Genomic DNA, 19378 nt, shown 5'->3' with positions numbered 1-19378 from the left:
ATCAGCATTCCTCGGGAAGGCTCTAAATCTTAGAAAGCAATTCAGCATGTTCTCTGCTGAATTATACTGTCTGTTCATATGTTTCAACACAGAGTACACCTTGAAAACACAAACTGTTTACTTGTAAGGTGTTTTAGGCATTTAGGTGCTTCACAAAAATAGTAAACTTGACAGGAAATACTCTTTCATATGTTTGGATTTTAATACTGTTAAATTATTTTTAAAGGAAATAGAGAAGAACAAGAGGCCCTGGGAATCTCTGGATTTTTAAGCCTCTGATATCCTTTACTATGTACCACCAATGTTGCCTTTTTTCATATATCTAGATAATTCCTGAAATTAAAGAGACTGAAAACCAAAGGCGGATGAGGTTGTCTGCAGTTCTGAAACATCTCCTGTTTCTCCTTCAGGAGACTCTTGCTTCCTTTGCGCAGCTGTCGTTTTCAGTGTGCTACTAGGGAAACTGCAGCTGAATTTTTGGCAGGCAGCAGAGGCAGTGGACAGAGAGTCACTGGAGGAATGTCAGGGTATCTAAGCCCACATTGCCATGGTTGCAGATTTTGTCTGCATTCCCGCTTTTGGCAGATGTGCAACTCCATCTCTCTGTCCAAGTTTTGCTGTCAGCTTAAGGATTCAGCAATTCCTGGGTATTTTGGTTGTAATAAAGTTATTAAAGGCCTGTGAATAACAGACTCGTCTTCACCTATTGATCCCTACACATGCAGTAAGGTTCAAGGCTACCAAAGCTTGCATTTCCATTCCTTGAGACGGAACAACGTCAAGGGACTCCACTAGATACTGTTACACAGACATCCAAAGACAACTTTTTTTTTTTTCGTGTTGTTTCCCAGTAGACTACAGCCTTTTGTCCCTTTCTTCTGGGAAATCTGTCTTAGTCCTTATTCTGGCTCTAGGATCAGGGTGCATGGGATTTCTGCTCACAAAGTGATTTGTACAAGTTAAGAGCTAGCCCTGGCACCAACAAGTCTAAACACTCTTTAGTTTCCTTGACTTTTCTCATCATTTAGATTATGCAAATTCAGGTTCTACAGACTTTCTTTAGAGCCACAAATTTATGCAAATATTTTTCTCTTTCTGGGAGTTAGCTGTTTGGTTTTAGTGTCCATCTTTCTCACATTTTCCATTCATCTTTCACAATTCATCGTGAGAACTTCTTGGGACTGCCTTGTAATCATTAAATGTATTGCTATAGACACTAGACAAACACCACTCTGAACAAAAGCAAATCCAAATGTTAATCCAGTGTGCAACCTTAGGATGTTGGCACTGGTTTTCAAGAGTACCTCAGTACTTCAGAAATGGAATGAAACTTTTGGGGGATTTGGGGTTTGTTTGTTTAGGTGATTGTTTTATGTTTTTTGTTTGGTTTGTTTTTTGCTTTTTTTTTTTGAAGGGCTCCCACATATTCTGCCTGTGGGATTAGAGTGCAGTGTTTGAGCATATGACAGTTTAAACAAAGCTCCTTCCTCTTTGTGGAGTGTAGCAAGCATAGACAATAAAAACGTTTTCTGCAAAGCTCTTTCTTTCCTCTAGAAAAGTTGACTCAGTGATTTCACTGTTCAAGATGCCAACATAGGAAACCCTATAGAAGTGGGTCTAAATGCTTTTCCCTGTGTGTGTCTTAGGGTCCACCAGGACTGTTTTATAATAGATCCAACAACCTGTTGTCTGTTCAGAGACAATATAACAATATTGATTATACTACAGTGAGATCACACCTGAAGTGGAGATTTTAACGAGCCTCACTCCTACTTCACTGGAGTCAAGAAAATCCCTGCAGAAGTTTCTGGAATTAAGTGTTTTATTATTCACGTGTGTCCCTGTAGTACTGAATAGTAGAAATGTCTTTTAATTATGGAATTTTGCTGCCTTTTTTTTTTGCTTTTCCTGTGGTAATGGATTAGGATGTTTTCAAGGGCACTTGTAAAAATTCTACACTGAAATTTCCATTAACATTTCCTAAGTGGATATTGCCAGTAGGGACAGACCTCTCATTTATCTCCTAGGGGACATGTTGTTTCAGAGAGAGGAACTCAAGGAGGAAAGAGAAAGAACTAGCTCATCCACATTTGCCAAGAAATTACTAAATCTCACCTTCTCCAAAGACTCTCTAGACAAATTCAGCCACAAATGCCCTAGTGACCTCCTGCTATCAAGTACGGGATAACTTACAGAGATGGTGAGTACTCACAGATATTTTTGCCACCAAGAGGTAAGAAAATGTTGAGCACTCTCTATTGCCAGGAAAATCAATGAGATCTGTGTTGAGCACCTTGTAACTTGTTCTAGCAAAGCTAATCCTTTCGAGAAAGACAGATCCTCCCTCATTTAAAATGGACATCTACAATTAATGCACTCTTCTGAACACTTTGATTTCTCCTTGACCTATCTTTCCCCATCTGAGATAAGGAAAATAAAAACACTTCATCTGATGGGGATTATAAGGATAAAGGTAGTGCTTGCCAAGCTCTCAGATAATGTAGTGGGGAGAATTATAGAAAAATCTATGAGGAAAATAACTATTCTGCACTGAGAACAAGGATTGACTGGAATATAATAAAAAGCAAAGCTGGTGAGTATGAATTCAGAGATTGCAGTCCAGCCTGTGAACTAAAGAAGATAGGATGTTACAAGGCGGGAAACTGTATAGGTTTATGTTGTCAAAAACTGTGTGGGTTTTGGATGAGGCAAAATGAGTGCCCTTTTTTCCTGTTGAAACCTTACAGTGGTTAGCAAGAAAGAGTTGCTTCAGATCTCAAGAAGCTCTGGCTTTGGACTAGGGGATCAGGCCAGGAATCCCAAATGAGCTTATCCAGTTGAGATGGCAACATGTAGTGTCACTGGAGGGCCCATGCACCCATTTCACTGGGCATGGAAAATAATGCTTCTGCATTGAACTCACAGAGAAATTTCAAACCATTGTCTTTGTGTTTTGATGGAGGTATCTGAGCAGGATGTTCATGTAAACATGTCCACTAAAAATGGACTATGAACTCAAAATTTTGAGGGGAAATTTTGGAAGTCCTTGGGATTAATTCAACCACTCTGTGTTTCACTCAGTAAAAAAGAGGGAAATATTATGTCCAAACACTGGAGAAGACAAAACTAGCATTTTCTGCTTACAAGATTCATCCTTAAGTGTCAGCAATAGTTTAGAAATGAAAGCACATATAAATTGTTTGTTAATATGTAACTCACAACAAAAAAATCTTTTGAAACAGCAGTAAGGGGAGGCAAACAAGACAGAGTGCCCTGCCTGCATCAGCTCTTCCTCCTGACATCAACAGAGGTCTACAGAGTTGCTTTTCTGAGTATCAGCAGCAAAAAAAAGTCAAACCACAATTTTGTTAGTGTAGGTGGAAAAAGTAATTTACAGCCTTTAGTGCTGTATCTTTTATCACATGCTGAGGAGAAGCTGCAGTAGCCCCATAGCACTGTCATGCATTAAAAGATTCATTTAATAAGTCCCAAAAATAAAATTGAGCTAATTAAAACTCTGGTATAAACGTCATGCTGCAGATTTTAGTCAGAATGAAGGATAAAGTAAAGGTTTTAAATAGAAGTGAAATATTCCAAAAATATATTTGATGGTACTGAGGAGTCAGGTGTGTTTCATACACAGCAGAAATAGCATGTGTGGTGGGTTGACCCAAACTGGATGCCAGATGCCCACCAAAGCCACTTCTGTCACTCCCCTCCTCTGCTGGACAGGGGAGAGAAAATATAATGAAGGGCTCATGGGTTGAGATAAGGACAGGGAGAGATCACTCACTAGTTACCAGTAATGGTAAAACAGACTCAAGTCAGGGAAATGAATTTCATTTACTACCAGTCAAATCAGAGCAGGATAGTGAGAAAATAAAAACTAAAACTTAAAACACCTTTCCACCACCCTCCTTTCTTACTGGTCTCAACTTTGCTCCTGATTTTCTCCACCTCCTGCCCTCAAGTGACACAAGAGGACATAGAATGGGGGTCGTGATCACTTCATTGTCTCTGTTGCTCTTTTCTACTCAGGCGGACAACTCCTCACACTCTTCACCTGCTCCTCTCCCATTCTCCAGTGTGAGTCCTTCCATCAGCTGCAGTTCTTCACAAACTACTCCAGTATGGGTCCTTTTCACAGGTTGCAGTCCTTCAGGAACAGACTGTTCTAGCCTGAGTCCCCCACAGGGTCACAAGTCCTGCCAGGAGCCTGCCCCAGCATGGGCTTCCCACAGGGTCACAGCCTCTTTCAGCCATCCACATGCTCCAGCGTGGGGTCCTCAAATGGATCTCTGCACTACTATGGACCTCCATGAGCTGCAGGTGGACAACCAGTCTCACCATGGTCTGCACCACAGGCTGCAGGGGAATCTGAGCTCCAGTGCCTGGAGCTCTTCCTCCTCCTTCTCTGAGCTGGGTGTCTGCAGGGCTATTATTCTCACTTATTCTCAATCCTCTCTCCAGCTGCAGTTGTTCCACACCAGCAGTTTTTTCCACCTTACTGACTATGTTATCCCAGAAGCACTACCACTTTCGCTGATGGACTCGCCATTGGCCAGCAGGAAGTTCATCTTGGAGCAGCTGGCTGGCATTGGCTGTATCAGGCATGGCGAAGCTTCTAGCAGCTTCTCACAGAAACCACTCTTGCAGCCCCCCTGCAACCAAAACCTGGCCATGCAAAGCAAGGACAGCATGGTATTTGGAGAGGGCATAGGTTTATTAAGCTTCGGGTAGAGAAGCAGGCAGTGTTTCATGCTCAAGGTACTGAACTTGTATTAGAATAGGGTTTTCTGGTAATCTTCCACAGGGACATTCACAAAGGCTTTTTGTCATCATTTTGGCAGTTCAGTTTACCCTCCTGGTCTTTCACAAGAACATATGCAGGGAGCAGCTCCCCCGCAGTTCTCTGATTGTATTCCAGACTACGATACCTCCCATACAAGAGAAGATGTTAACATGCCACTTTCCATAGGAAGGAAGTAGGGACGGAAAAGCAGCAGTGATTGCAGGAGATAGAGTGTAATTCATTTTTCAAGGGTCATGCTACCAATACCGTCATTTACCTCACTGAGTCATGATGCCACAAGCCTTTCAGCTTTCTGAAGCTATTATTTCAAAGTCTCTAACTGCTCATGTTTTTCTGAGGCTGAGGTCTGTCCTTTGGAGGAGTGCTTTAAAGTGCAATTTCTTTGATACTCACATACAATGACTACTTGAAGTAAATGGAGAAGAAAGACAGGAAAGACCAAAGTGTGAGGGTGTCTGTGTTCCCTTCTATATGTGCAAAATGGTCTGTGTTGGACAAACTGTCATACTCTATTCCAATCTAACAAATAAAACTACACAGAGTTGGGAGAAAAGCAAGGGGAGAGGGGAGGAGGGGAAGGGAAAGGGAAAGGGAAAGGGGAAGGGGGAGGGGGAGAGGAAGGGGAAGGGGAAGGGGAAGGGGAAGGGGAAAGGGAAGGGGAAGGGGAAGGGGAAGGGGAAGGGGAAGGGGAAGGGGAAGGGGAAGGGGAAGGGGAAGGGGAAGGGGAAGGGGAAGGGGAAGGGGAAGGGGAAGGGGAAGGGGAAGGGGAAGGGGAAGGGGAAGGGGAAGGGGAAGGGGAAGGGGAAGGGGAAGGGGAAGGGGAAGGGGAAGGGGAAAGAAAACTCTGACCAAAATACCCAGAAGAAAAATTTGCTTCTGACCTCAAAGCTTGGGAATCAGTTCAGCCCCGCACACTCTAGCAAGCACCATCGCAATTAAGACACAAGCTGCAAAAGGCATATGGTTCATCATTTATGTCCAAGTAGAACCACTGAGAGCTTCACAAATATACAGAGGAGACAATAGAGCCCAAGATTTTTGTATATGGATGAAATATTCTTTCATTAAATGAATTTCAGTCAGTCTGGCCTATTTTTGAACCATTTACCGTAAATTTTATGGCTTCAAGTACTTCTGCTTAAAGAACTCAAAAACAACTGTAATTTTTTTAATAATATTTGCAGTCAATTGTTCCCAAAAGAAAATGAATTAGTTTTCCCCACTTTGAAAATATATAAAACTAGATTGTGTTCCTTCATTTATAAAAGCAGATATAATTCATGCTCTAAGTTTTACTTAGAGATTAGGTATGGAACTATTGAAAATTCCTTGAACCAAGTCATGGCCTTTTAAGAGACCATCTCTGGTACAGCTGGTCCTAATGAATTCATAAAAATCAGTGCTGTTTAAAGCTATTAATGTTTTAAAATGATCCTGACAATATTCTTCCTGCTCAATGCTTCATTAGCACTGTTGTATCTTCATGTGCCAGTGGTCATCACACCTTATCCCTAAGCCCTGACGCATAAGAAATACTTAGTGAGAGAATTCAGAACTTGTAATAAGATATCCTAGATAAATTTAAGATATTGATTAGTAAAGTTCATCACTTCTCACTTAACATTGCATGGGTTTTCTACCTGGTCTCTTGTATTATAATTTTTCTTCCATCACTTAACATAGATTTAAAATGCATTTGTTGTCTTGCCTGTAATCAAAATGTTTATGTCTATTTGGAACCTACTATTAGATATACTAATCTCCATATGGAAGATCAAAACATCATTAACAGAATATGGCTAAAGGGTTTCTTTCATGAGTTTCCTCTGGATTACCCCTCCAGAGATCGAAACCTTCATCTTTACCAAAGGAAGAGGTTGCTTCCTTTGCATTATGTTTGCATAGAACACCTGTGTTCATACCTGACTTTAAAGGGTATGTTTACCACCTCTCTCTCAAAGGGATTTTGTCTGGCTCCATAAAGGGATGAATCCTCTCCTTCAGGGAAACACAACTGCACAGGAAGGGAGGGAGCATCCCTGACCCCTTCCCCAGGGTCAATGACTGGGACACAGAGAGCATTTGCCCTGCCCGGCCACATAGGCACAGATATTCAGGTCAGCTTCGGCGTTCAGAGACAAGTAGAATGGCAGGAGAATGCAGAAAATAAAAAGTTCTCCACGCCTGTTCATCAAAGCATCCTGACTAATGTTTTGTGTGTTTTGATCCTATTGTGCAGTATTTGTAGTGCATAAGGAAGACACTGTCCACCTGATCCAAGTGTTGTTATAGAGTACCCTCATTTAACTCAATGTAAATGAATTAAGGGTTTAGAAGGTACATTTTATATTGTGTTAGTTTATAATATAGGAAATGAAAATGTTAATTTTCAACTTCATAAACATTTTAGGGAACCTTCTGTCAAGTGCAAGCTGGCAAATTGTTTGTCTGAGCATGGGAGGGCAATGAGTTTATCTCAGCATCAGTGATTGAACTGGTGGTTTGGGACTGATTATTCTGGGCAATCCAGTTGCAGATTTAAATAAAATAAGTAATTTGTGACTTAGGGAGAGGGAGAAGCATCAATGATACAATTCCCTGCAGCAAAAAATAAGTTAACATAGAGGCAGTGAACTTATCCTTGACTTACTTTACTGGCCTACACAATGGCAGAAAAAACACTAATAAAGCCTAGGTGACTACTGTATTTTGAAATAAACTCCAAAATAACTATTAAGATATGTGACATGAAATTAAAATTAGGTTTCTTGTTCAAGTAGAAATAAAACACATGTCCTATTTACATTCCCATCAACAAAATTTATGTTTTGAAGTGTGGTAAAACTCACTTGCCCAAGTTATTAGTGAATGAGAACATCCTTGACAATGGGATTAAAATATGCAAAAGGCAGTGATAAGGAAGAAGACATGTTAATTAATGGTATATATTCCTCAGAATATATTGCTTTTCTACATCAACATTATAAATATTTGAGTAACCTCTTGAGGCAATCATCCAGAGACTTTGTAAAAGCAGTAACCTAAAAAAAAAAATCTGAATAAATAGCCATATTAAGTGGAGTGGGAATGTGTGATTGTAAGCCAAAGGTCAGTAAAGCTAAATCCTTCTCTTGTTTTTTACCAAAATTCATATAATTATTCCACAGTGATTGTTTTTGCTAAGAGATTAAAGTACAGTTGATCTTCTCTTCCTTGCAACATTAAATTTGAGATTTTAAATGACAAAATGCAGTTAGCTATTAGATTGAATTACATTGTAAAGGGTATTAGTTAAGTCAAAGCTCACTTCCACGGCATCAGTTATTTCCTTCATATTAACATATTTTATGCAATTTTTTCCTTCCAAATGTCAAAGGGTTAAATTATGTTTATACATAAAGTGTCACCTCTGATACTCAGACAGCAGAGACTGTGAGTTTGAATTACAGAAGAGGGTGCTACGCAGCAAGGCCAAAAATAACGCCCAGGGGGTCACATGAGTTCGGTGAAACTCCAGGGGGCAAGGAGTAGGAAAGGAAAAGGGGGGAAATGGGAAGAGAGCAAGAGAATGTGAGTCTGTGTGTCTGTGTCTGCCTGTGTGTGCCTCCTCTGTTTGTGTGTTTGTCAGTTAGCGTTTGTTTCACCTGAAAAATGAAGACCCATGTGACTGTCTTGCTTCTCATCATCCCCACTCTTCACAATAACATTCCTTTTTAGTCAGATTTCACTGAATTTGACAGACAGAAGATGTCTTAAAGAGATGAAGCTCCCATACATTTAATATGTTTGACACCTAAGAAAATAATTGTAACCCTAATGCTGACATCACCAGTTTTAGGGAGAAAAGTAAGGAAAACATCCATATCCATCTTGTCTGGCAGCTGCCTGCTGGCCAGGGTGACTGGTCATAGCTGGATCTCACCACAACCAGTGCTGCCCCTCACTTGGTTGTCATACCAAGGAGGTGGAAGGAAGTCCCACATGAAGGGAGGTCTGTGTGCTACACTGGGTAAACGGATACCCGTATTACTGTGGTGATCATCTCATGTGAGCCATGCAAAAGCTGAGATGCGAAAGAGTGTAAGAGGTACAGGGTCATTGTGCGCTCTCTCCTGCAAATACTTTTTCATCCCTCTTTTTTTAATACAGTATCAATTTTGCTCTACCACATTTTTTCTTTTATAAGCTCTAACTATGAAGAAAGAGAGGATATGTGGAAAAAATCCATTGAATTCATGGGCTACGAAGATGAGCAACAGGAACAGACAGGAGGGTATAAGAAATTGCTTTCCAGGTGTTGCAGGCAGGAAACTGTAAATGTATGGCCACAGCCCTGGAGGAGGGAAGGAGGAAGGGTGGAACATCTTGGCACAGCAGTCCAGAGGATTAAGCAGCTCTCTTGCCAGTGCCAGAATAACGGCACACGAGGACAGAGCAGGTGAAAAGGCAAAGGCAGCATCTTGTGCAACACAGTATGAAAAAACTCTCGATGCCGTTGAATAGGAGCTGCAGCAGAGACTTCCCCCTCTTGAGCAAGACTCAGATCTCTTCCACTGGAGCACAATGGAGCAATCCACCTCCAAGAACTGTCATAGGAAATCTGGTAATCCTATTACAGATAACCCTCAACTGCTGTTACTGCTATTTCCATTCACACTTGGGAACCATCCAGCAAAGTGACACGTGCTGAAGAAAAGCTTAGCAGCAGTCGTTTGCCAGCCTTGGAAACCAAAGAAACTCTTGATCATTACAAAGGGATTGTTTTGCCTTTCTTTGTCATCTGCCGGAGAACCAATGATTTGAAAAGACCAAGACTTGTTTCAGTACCCTGAAGCGCTAAGATGCTGTTGGTGACTGCAGTGAGACAGCTGCACATTTCACCTACACAAGACTGGTGTGCAGACAATGCAGGTGATTTAAGCAGAAGCCTCACATGAGAGCAAGAAGGGAAAAATATGTAAGTGGCAATTTGACCCATCCAAGTACAAAAGAGTGAGCTTGATTTTAAGACACTCAGTTTCAACATTGCTTAATTTACTGGAATGATTCATCTTCTCAAAGATAAGCACATACCTGTGTACGTTGCTGCAGGAGGTGTGTTTAAGCAATATGTTGCATTCTCAGTTACCCTGTTTACACTGATTAAAGTGATACATCATTTGAGTGATACACAGATTTAGCAAATGGAAGAATAAACTGGAGCACAGTGAGAATAAAACCTTGTGTAAGTTGATTTGTGTAGCAGTCAGCTAGTTTGCTCAGTATCTCTTGGAACACCCCAGGCAAATGACGATAAAACTCAAATCATTGTGGGATATCTAGTTGATGAAGTATTTTGTCTGTCAAATGTTTCTGTAATACAGTTCCCCAAGTCTTGGGTGTTGCTTTGTTTTGGGGACATGTTAAAGAAAAGCTAATGAGGAGTTGAGAAATGCTTGTCTTCTATTCAGTCTGGTTTTCTTTCTGCTTTATTTCTTTCCAATGTTTCTAGGGAGGTGGTTTTTTTTGTCTGTTTTGTTTTGTTTTGTTTTCGTTACTGTCTGCTGTAGTAGGAGTCCTGAATGCTAGCTGTTTTCAACCATTTGGTTCAGCTCCAGGAAGTTGTGCTGAGTGAATTACTACAACATGTGAAAATGGTGTGACAAGTGTATTTTACACTTCACTTGAACGAGATGGGTAAGCATATATTAAATTTTGCACTAAGTTGTTCTAAACAGCACACAATTGGTATCTGAATGTTTAGGCTAATTGCAATGTGAAAAATACAGAAAATTCCCTGTGTTTGAGCAATGCACAAAGATGATAGCAAAAGTATTTTTCACCATTTTCAAAAATCAGGGACTTTCAGCCACTCTGCTAGAAAGATGTGAAGATGAGCCTTTGAAGAATGCTATGTAATACACGCCACAGTCTTCAAAACTAGTCAGGGCCTATTACCAGATGGGCCAGAAGCAGAGATCTGCAAGGCATTATTACCTAAAAGAATACAAGACACTGTGACCTAGCACTCTGAACATAAGGAATGGGGAATTCAGTTCTACTCTGTCACTGATCAGCTGTTTGCACTGAAATAACATTTATTGCTTTTTTTCTTTTTCTCAGTGTCCCCTATGATGTTGGGCAACCATCATCTCTTGTCAATCTGTCAGATGATAAAACCTGTAAGTTGCTGTTGTTTTTTTCCCATCCTGTGTTAACACAAATTATTAGTGATCCATCCAGTCTTGGAATCTCGCAATATGTTTTTTTCGGCACTCTGAAAACTATTGTTTCTGAACGGAGCCACAAAATTATATTGTTGATAATCTACATGCAACTGTTCATCCAGGTGTGGCCTTCGCAGTACGAGAGATGTTCCGTCTTCTGTCAGTCCTCATCACTACACAGCAGAAATGACTACGGAATAGATAACATGGAGAAGCTGCCAACACCATCACCACCACCTTCCCCCAGGGCCTGTTAAGTGACCTTCAAGTCTGCCTAGATATGCCTACGTGAAGAAACAGTGTTTCATCCTGCTTTGTGGCCTCCTCTAGCTGGTTGCACCTGAATTCAATCTTCCCTCCTCCTTCCCTTGACTTGTCAAACCAGCACCTAAGGCTTCTGGATTTCGGTGGAGCAGGGATTGCAGGTGGTGGGAATTTGCACTATCAGACAGTTTCTCTTCAGGACAAACCTGTTAGGCAGCGTTCTTTCTTTATCAGCATGCAATAAGGAACAACTTCATGGCTGAGACATGCCCTGGGACACTGTGGAAGACTGCTTTAGCTAGGTCTGTGGCATCATATGTGGGAGAAGGGAGACATTTGTACAAATGTTTAGGAAAATTCCCCTCTGAAAAAATGCAGGAAAACTCATGCTATATAGAGCAACTTCTAAATTTCACTGTCTTTTGCGAAACAGCGATAGCGAAAAAGCATCTGTGAAAAGTGATTGGTTGTAGCATCAACTTCCTTTGTATTTTTGTATTGCAGGAAGCAAGTACAGCAGACTACAGGGTTCATACATGTCAATGCACCTTCTATTTCAAATGTCATGTTTGAATGCCTCAGGCCTAATTGTTGATCCAGATGTCATAAACCATGGGGAATGTTGACTGAAGGTCTCATGGCAAAGGGGATAGGGGCATTGTGTTTTAAGTAGCCTCAGGCATATGGGACAAAGGCTTCCTTGTTTCAAGCAGAGTAAACTCATCAGGTCCACATTGTTTCAAATTGGGTTTTACTCTGGGATCAGAAATGGTCAGAACAAGTGAAAACACAAAAAGACAAGTGATTTACAAGCCAATGGGGAAAAATTACATTAAATACAAAAATAAACCAAGAAAAAATATTTTATTTGATTATTTTTCTTTCATACTCATCTATATGTGGTGATCGTTGTCATTACTGCTTTGTAAAGAAAGACTGAATTTTATCACTACATAATTAGGGGTTAGATTTTGCTTTTTGGGGTGGAAGGGTTTGTTCTTTGGTTTTCTGAGGTTGTTTTTTTTTTTTCTTTGTGGAAAGAAGAAAACAAAGCTGATGGAATAACATAACATGACTGCTTGCATATTTCTTTTTTAAATGAAGGAATATGAAGGCGCAAACAAACTGAATTCTGCAATGGAAAATAGAAAGTGTTTCACATTGTTCATTCATGACTATTTCTGCTGCAATTAAGAAGGTAATGCTGCATATGGCTTAGTTTTCGAAATTAATAAGTTTCAGCTCTGCTAAACACTTTATTTCAAAACTTGCAAAATACTAACCAGAAGCTTTTAGTAAATTCAGTTGTAAATGTCCCAAAACACTGAAGGCTTTGTGACATTTATCACATGGGGCAGGGATCTAGTGTCCCAAACTTTGTGCTCTGTGTAGCAGCATGCCACTTGGCTCGTGCAGTTCCCAAGATTCAGTCCATGCTCAGCAGCCCCTCTTGTGCAGATTCAGCATTTCTCCCGGTTAGGCATTGCCTGCCCTCTTTGCATCAGTTTTCAGGGATGGACTGAGATCTTGGCAGGGAATGTTTGAAGGGAAACATCTGGCCATAACAATCCAGTCAAAAAGAGAGTCCTGCTTGTTGCTTGGGACAAACATGTGCGATACCACCAGCATCAGCATTAAAGCGATTTGCCACAGTTGCTCATGGAGGTCAACTGAACCAAGTTTGCATTTGTTCTCCATTTGTGGCAACCATCTGCTTGCTTTGGGAGGAAGTTTGCAGCTACATAGCATGCTCTTATGCTGCACACTCAGGCCTGAGGTGCATCTAGCCAGTGCTGGAACTTAGGAGAGAGTTTGCCCTGTCTTGCATGCTTTTCTTAAACCAAGTCAAATCCAGCCTTTAAGTTTAAATTTCTTTATAAGCAACTTGATATGAATCTGGAAATGAAAATACTGCTCTGAGTTTTCTGTGCAGCCTTTTCATATAACAGCATACACCTGTGAATGTACTGCTTAATGGATGATACGTTATTTCATGTATTTTGCTGTTGTTCTTCAGGATGAGCTGCTTATACAAAAAATACTGCATTAAACTTGTAGAAGTCTTCAGAAATTATGCACAGTTTTTTCGTCTCCTGCACTGCTTCTTTTTGCTGGATCGTTTGCTGGCAACCTCTGTCATGTAGCTCTGAATTTAAAACTTCTCAGAAGTCTAAGCCTACTAAAAACCACCGTGTGTATACATTACAACATCTTTGCTAAAGGCAGGGCACTTAGTACTAAGGACAATGCAAAAGTAAGCATTTCTTCTTCTGCAGAGGTTATGGTGTGTAAAGAAAGTCCTTTCGGTGGAATGCAAAGGAGATTTGGAAAGCAAGGGATAGCCCATAATATGACTTTGAGGAGGTTTCATGATTTAGATTAATTTTTAAGGCTATTAAAGATGCAAGCAAAGTCCTCAGTAACCTGACTGATCTGGCAATTCATACAGATACTCAGCACTGAACGGGATGTGCTCCCTTGTCTGGGTCACAGAAGATATACATTATCACTGTTGCTAGTTTCTTAGACATAACTCTCCCATAGCGCTAGGGCTCAGCCAGTTGTTTGTATTCTCACATTCCTGTGTAGATAGTAGCAAACAATTGCACATACCCTGTACTGAAGAAAAAATCCACTTTGTGGAATTGATTCTAGTACAGCCTGTGCTCCCCTTACCTTGTCAGTGTCACCACCTGGCTGCTCCCTCTCAGCCAGCGCAGACACACAGCATCTTTGCTTCATGTCAGTGCCCAGAGGCCTCCAAAGGCCACTGAAGCAATCCGCATTTGTCTTTTCCTCAGTTCATGCAGCAGCTAGAAGAAAGACATTCTGCAAGGTGGTGTATGAGGCCAGCATCACCTGAGGATCTGATTTTGCAGACAGAGCTCTCTGGGTTTGGATTTATGGTTCCCAGCATGATGCTGCTGCAACATAGCCAATACTCTGGGTTCTGTTTGTGGCTTTTTGTAGCTTTTTGCACCTTTTCACACCTTTTCAAATGAAGACTGTGCTCATCATCAGACCGAGCTGATTACAAGCCAGCTTGGGCTGCACCTTCTGGTTTTATCTAGTATTTTCATGTGCAGGTCAGTCATAGCCTTTTTACCGTATTTCGTCTGAAGCTGCATTCATAAAAGAGCTTTGAGGTTTATCTACTACCACCTCAACCACCTGTTTCTGCCTCTGAAAACAGGCTTATTGTAAATGATTCAAACCACAAATGAGAGCACAGGGAAAGGAATTGTTTGATTTACCGTAAGGCTACAGTGAGATTTCTTTCAAGCTCTGATAAACAGGCTTCTCAAAGATCTCAAAAAGCATCACCAGGGCGAGGACCTCTGTTTACCCATTAGACTCTTTAACCCACTTATGAAAGGCTGTACTTAAACAAAAACAATTCCCTTCTAAGGTCACCGCCCTTCATGGTGGGCTTCACATCCTGCACAAGGAATAGTCTGTGTGGTCAGTGCTCAGAGCTGTGGGGCATTGGGCAGTCACAGAAACTGCAAGAGTATGGGAGTAGTGTAGGAGTAACTTGCAGATTTACAGAAAAAATAATAACCTCTAGTTGATGTTGGCAGTGCTAAGACCATCGAGTGGGAGCAGAGAATGAAAAAGGCAGTTCTCTAAAGAATTCCCTTTTAAAGATGTCATCAGCAAGGGTTGCTGGAAGAAGAGTATCAGGGGTGTAGAGACTACGTCAGTAACAGCAGCAAGCAATTACAGGAGGGCCTGGTAGTAGGCTGGGAGTTTCAGTTGGGTAATTTCTTCCAGTTGCTGTAGAAGATGTAGGAGCTGAAACACAGAAGGGACACTGTGTCTGTGTCCTTGCAAGACTGCACCACAGCATCAAGGCAGCTCAGGAGGCTCCAGCTCCCAGACTCACAACTTGCTGGCTGTCCTTTGCTGTGTCTCACCATGCTTAACACCGCTGCTTGTGAGATCAGGAGCAGAACCTACCATCTGGAACAGCTGGTGGGAGGGGGTGTCTGAGAGTTTTTCTGCACCCAGCCCACCCCTCTGGGCACGCATTTTGTGGTGGTGAATGAGCTCTGTGATCACCTTCACACACTCTCTCTATTTCACAGCATTTTCATCCTCATTTGCCTTTGTGTTGATAGGAGGACTGCTTCTAAAATCCTCCACCTCCTGGGTCACTTCAAACAGTCCTGCTTGTGCCACTTTAAAAACAAAAAGCAATTAAAGTTTAAAAAAAAAAAAAAAAAGAAAAAACACCACCACAGAGCAATTTCCTCCTTCAACCCAAATTAGGAACAGTCCAAATCAATCCTAGACATACTGAACTGTTAAACTGTTGTGATATAATGTAAAACATTCTAGCTAGGAACAACCATTTAATTATCGTATTGGGGAGCTGAGACTCCAAGGTTAGGAAGACAGGTCAAGTAGAAAATAATTGATTTTAAAGTACATCAGTCTTATCACTAGCTTTTTTATTCAAGAATATCCCTATAATGATCTTCTATGTCTCTTTTTCTAAAGTTATCTTATAACACTAAATTGACAATGAAGGACTAAAATATCATATATTTACCAAAAGTAAATTCAAAATAACTAAAGTGTGATAATATATAAAGGAATAAAGCAATAATACAGAGGACTTACTTTTATGTCTTTTTCACAATGTTCCTTTTTGTGATCACTACCACCACACTGAATTCACCCTGTTGAATGCTCTTTTATATTTCTTGCAGTCAACGAAGTTGCTCAGAGAGGGCCTTAACTATTTCGGATATATTATGAGTCACTCAGATCTCTAAGTCCATCACAGTTCACCCATCACCAATTAAAAGATAACCTAAGGAACCCTGAGGCAGCTTGGCAAACTTTGATATAGAAAGATTAATTAAAGTGTCTTTGAACATTTCAGTACAGCTCAGGACTTAGAAAAATCTAGAGATCTGCTGCCTAGAATGGAGAATTGAGTGTTTGTTCCAGGCTGAATGACTGAGAAATTATGTGATTTGTGTATTATTCTCTAGTTCAGTCATTCTCAAAACAATAAGTATACTTTAAAAAAGAAATCATACCACCATCCTGAGTCTGAACACCCACTTCTTTATCAGCCTTAATCTAGTGTGTGCTCAAAGGATTATTGAAAAAATATTCTTGGTTTTGAGCTATGAAAGTGAAACCCACAGGTGCTGTGCTCGATGATTTTTGTTAGTATTTTTTTTACTTTTCCAGGAGATTTCACCACATTTCAGGCTTTGATTTATCATCTATCTATTTCAACATTATATACTGATCATTATAATGTGAGGCTAAGAAGAAACAGTTAACATTCACGACAATTACAGCTTTGGGAGAAGTTATTCAGACAAGTCTGATATTAATTTTTGAGTGTTCTGTTTTCACAAGGAAAGTGAGGCTCTACAGAGGGATCTGGACTGGCTGGATCAATGGACTGAGGCCAAATGTATGAGGCTAAACAAGGCCCAGTGACGGGTCCTGCACTTGGGTCACAACAACCCCAGGCAGCACTACAGGCTTAGAACAGAGTGGCTGGAAAGCTACCTGGTAGAAAAGGACCTAAGGATGTTGGTTGGCAGCTGGCTGAACATGAGCCAGCAGTATGCCAAGGTGGCCAAAAAGGCCAACAGCATCCTGGCTTGTATCAGGAATAGTGTGGCCAGCAGGACTAGGGCAGTGATCATCCCCATGTACTCAGCACTGGTGAGCGTGCATCTCAAATCCTGTGTTCAGTTTTGGGCCTCTCACTACAGGAAAGACATTGAGGTGCTGGAGAGAGTTCAGAGAAGGGAAACGAAGCTGGTGAAGGGTCTGGAGAACAAGTCCTGTGAGGAGCAGCTGAGGGAACTGGGGCTGTTTAGCCTGGAGAAAAGAAGGCTGAGGGGAGACCTTATTGTTCTCTACACCTACCTGAAAGTAGGTTGTAGCATGGAGGGTGTTTGTCTCTACTTCCAAGTAGCAAGTGATGAGAGGAAATGGCCTCAAGTTGCAGCAGGGAGCTGCAGCATATTAGGAAATATTTCCTCACGGAAAGGGTTGTGAAGCAGTGGAAGCCCAGGAAAATGGTGGAGTCACCATCCCTGGAGGTGTTTAAAAGATATATATAGATGAGGCTTTTAGGGACTTGGTTTAGTGCTAGATTTAGGTTATGTTTGGACTTGATTATCTTAAGGGTCTCTTCCAACCAAAATGATTCTATGATAATGTACAGCCCTCTGGCAGGTCTCGTGGTTGCTTGGATCATCTCAGGTAAGCCTTGGGAAGGACCATGCCAGAAGGTGAGAGAGAGTTCTCCTTTGATCTTCTGAGCAGAGAGGAACTTGCCCATGCTCAACTCTCATTGCAGAATGATGCGGTGCCCTCACTGTGTGCTTGGGTGCTTTCAGTTGAGTGTTTAGATGACTCAGCCCCACTCCAAGGTCGCCTAAGGCCTGGAGGAGCATGACTAAGCCTTGCTGCTGATCAAGGTTATGTTTCTGTGTCCTGAGTGGTTGATGAGCAGCAGGGTACGGCCTGGATGTATTTACAAAATAGAAGAGTATGTGTTTAAGACCTGCAACTAAATCGCGTAGAACTTGTTAGAGAATGAATTTCCAACCTTTTTTTTTTTTTTTTTTTTTTAATCCTTAATGCAGAGTGCGAAAAAAGAGTTGACATTCAGAAATGATCCATGAGGTTCATTTGGAAGGGAAAACTGTTTTGGTAAAAAAGCTGTGGTCACATTCTAATCCTCAAAATATTTGTATAAACATAGTAATATTTTAACATTGTTGAAACCCTTTCCAAAGTAAAAATAAATAAAATGGTGCAATATGCCATTTTGATATTTTAAAAACAATTCAGTTTCTAAAACAAATGCTGATGTATGCAATGCTGTTTGAAAGATGTCAAGTTTACTAAAATGCCTGTTTCTGGGGCAACCCTGTTTGATTTACACTTTCTGACCAGATATTCTTTGAAAACTTTCTTGCTATTACCCTCTATTGCACTCTGCAGTCACAGCCTCTTCAGTACCTATTAGTCTGTTATCCTTCCTAAAGTGCTCTGTAGTAAGTCAAAGTAAATGGATAAGGAGAAATGGTCTTTAATATTTTACTGAGTAAACCTGGTTATAACCAGACTCCTGTCACGCAGCCTTGATTCTTGAAGTGTGTTTTATTAATTCTTCAGTATGTCTCATGATATCCTTTAGGTCATCACAGGATAAGGTTCATTTCCTTCACACTTTTTTTTGGAGCTCTTTGAGGTGGTCTTCATTTTTGTTTCCAGATGTACTAACAGTTTTTCTCCCCTAAGCCAAATGTGGTTTAAATATCCCAGCCATTCAGGAAATGAGCAAAATAATCCATGGCTATGTTCATGTAAAGCACATCATTTGTCTCCCAAGTGATTGCCATAGCGTCAGGAAAAGCAACTGAATGCTGGCTGTTTTTAACAATGAAACTTTCTCATTTGCAGCCTAAGACCCATTACAGGGCTGGAGTCCATTCTCCAATGTGACTTCAAAACATTTTATGTGTCATTGTTTCAGCCACATCAGTTTAAGTTAGAAGACTACAGGGATATATGAGGGAGTTGAAAATTGCTTTAGTGCTTCCTGTTCTCCACAAATATTTGGTCCTGAAGCACAAAATCAAATGTGATTTCATCTTAAAGTTTAAAGATGTGCCTGGTCCCAAACCATGCTACCATAGTTCTACCCTCTCCGGACCACTGGCAGGGCAGTCAGGTCCTGCCAAGAGTGTGGCAAGGAAATGCCAGGGGGAATGTCCCTCAACTGCTCTGGCAGGAAAGGGTCTGGAGGTCTGCAGGAGGTAAGACCCCAGCCCTGCCCCGATCCTCTGGCCCCAGCGTGAGTCATCCTGCAGCTGCCATCACCTCGCCAGCAACAGACATTTGATGAGTTGCTTTCTAACCCAGTAACCTGGCAAACACTGTGTAACCTTTGTGAAACCCAGACAGTCCAGATCAGACCTGAACATCAGGCAAACCTTTTCAATCTTTTTTTAATTTTTCTTTCACACGTGTATATGAACACCTCTTTCATAACTGTTTATTGTTTTAACTGGTCAAGGGGAACATTAATGTTTCTAAAGCATAA

At 41.1% G+C, this 19378-nt stretch overlaps 1 long non-coding RNA gene across 1 annotated transcript; it reads left to right on the top strand.

Moving 5' to 3' along the window:
* The first annotated feature begins 10408 nt into the window (after positions 1 to 10408).
* LOC139826374 (uncharacterized) lies at positions 10409 to 11369 on the top strand. The gene is made up of 3 exons (XR_011736381.1): positions 10409 to 10489; positions 10916 to 10974; positions 11142 to 11369. It is a non-coding gene; the product is annotated as an uncharacterized lncRNA (long non-coding RNA).
* Positions 11370 to 19378: the final 8009 nt, after the last annotated feature.

Source organism: Patagioenas fasciata, chromosome Z (assembly GCF_037038585.1).
Source record: "Patagioenas fasciata isolate bPatFas1 chromosome Z, bPatFas1.hap1, whole genome shotgun sequence".
NCBI classification, from domain to species: domain Eukaryota; kingdom Metazoa; phylum Chordata; class Aves; order Columbiformes; family Columbidae; genus Patagioenas; species Patagioenas fasciata.
This window is presented reverse-complemented; position numbering and strand designations above follow the sequence as displayed.